General features: G+C 50.0%; 1 protein-coding gene across 1 annotated transcript in view; it reads left to right on the top strand.

Moving 5' to 3' along the window:
* Positions 1-1,769, top strand: part of CDC42BPA (CDC42 binding protein kinase alpha) — a 280,756-nt gene that overhangs the window by 242,890 nt on the left and 36,097 nt on the right. The window lies entirely within an intron of this gene.

A 1,769-nucleotide genomic window follows, 5' to 3' on the forward strand; every position in this document is an offset into this window, starting at 1 on the left:
GTTAAAGGTTCATGGCAGTGCTTTTTCGCTGGGCTAATCGCGTCCCTCCTAAGTTGCAGTGACATATCTGTCCAGTAGCTGAGCTGGCTTCTCCGGGAGGAGTCTTTTGAGGATGGCGTGAGCTTCCTCAGATAAGCCCGGGAAAGGGGTGTAATTACCAAATAATATAAAACCTCAAATGCAAGGACTTGAATAGCCTTAACCAAATACTCTTCCCCAGACCTAGTGGAAAATGAATATGCTCGACCCCAGCGACAGGCGAAGCCCCCGCAGGCCGGCGCCGCCTTGGCCGTGACCGTGACCGGGTGGTGCTTCCTCCGCAGCTGCTGTATTGTGCTGTTAGTTACATTTCCGTTTGACGTCCTGCTGTTTTAATCACCACAAGGAAATGAGATGCAGAACCAGAACCTTTATTTCTGCAGTCATTTGATCAGTTAAGCACATGAGTAGAGAAAGAGATAGAAATAAAAATACCTCCTGGAAGCAAAGAGCATCTGCCTCTTTCTTTTCACCTGGTCTGCACTGCAGTGTCTTCTCCCCCCGCCCCGAGCTCGGTTTACCTCCTTCCCCAGCAGCTGCTGCGCCAGCCTCCCTGCCACTGGCCCAGGGCGCCGAGACTCTGTCCCAGATGGCGCTGCTCTGTGGAGGTCACCTAGGCCCAGTGAGGGAAGAAAGGACCCCATCTGGGGATTATAGTGCAAAAGCTTACAGTAGAGAAGGTAAAAATACTAACAGCTTTGACACTAGACGTTTCCGGACAGGACGTGTGCTCAGATGTGAGTTGCACTTCGGGCAGGCGTGATTTATGGCACAGTTCTAATCTAAATCTTACTTTCGGAAAAGAAGTGTCGTGTGAAAATACTTCCTACATCCAGTATCAAGGGTCAGACATTGAGTTTGGTTACTGCCCTGTGACTCTGGCAGCTCCTTAAACTTGGCACTTGCCAGGAGAGGGGGGAACCAAGCGGCCAGCCAGCTCCCCTCCCCTCGCGACCCTCCTGTCCCCACACCCTGCCTACCCGCAGTCTCTTCCCAGGCGAGGTTCCAGGACTCTGCACCAGGCCCTTAGTTCATAGCTTTGACAATTAAGTGTGAATTTTTGTTGCCCGTAGGTGCTTATTTTTTAAAGGGTGCTTTTAGGATCATAATATAACCCTACCTGACGCCTGCGCTCCACCTCAGTGAGGCACACCCTTCAGCCTCCAGGGCTTGTCACTGGGCTTGTCACTGGGTGCGTGTTCCTATTAATCCAGTACCTTTACCCCAGCACTTCTTGGTTTTCCATAGCAATCTTAAGTGGTCTCATCAGGTGGAATAGAGCAGTCCCAACCCTGATTAGCTTGGAACAGCAGAACAGCAGGAGTAGGGGGAGAAACACTGCCAGGGGTGATACCTTTTTGTGGAGGGGCGGGGGCGTTCCCAAGATAACGATCGTGCTGCTGGTCTTATCCCCAGAAGCAGGTACCTTCAGGAAGCATCTTTGAAGAATGGTTTGAAAAGATGGGGGGGATGAGTGCCAGGGAAACAGAAAACATAATGATGATTCAAAGGGATCAGTAACAAAGATCACGGTAAGGTAACCTGTGCTGTCTCAAGTCATCCCTTGTTTTCGTGGAGGACATGTTAAAAACGCATATGGCAGCAGGAAGTCATTGCTCTTCTCAGCAGAAAGGAAAAATAAATGAAGAGGCATTTCTGGCATAGTGTATGTGTTGGCATTTGGTGCTATCTGTCTAGCCAAGTTGTTGTCTGACTAATCTTGTCATGTG

This window comes from Pteropus vampyrus, unplaced genomic scaffold (assembly GCF_000151845.1).
Source record: "Pteropus vampyrus isolate Shadow unplaced genomic scaffold, Pvam_2.0 Scaffold60, whole genome shotgun sequence".
NCBI classification, from domain to species: Eukaryota; Metazoa; Chordata; class Mammalia; order Chiroptera; family Pteropodidae; genus Pteropus; species Pteropus vampyrus.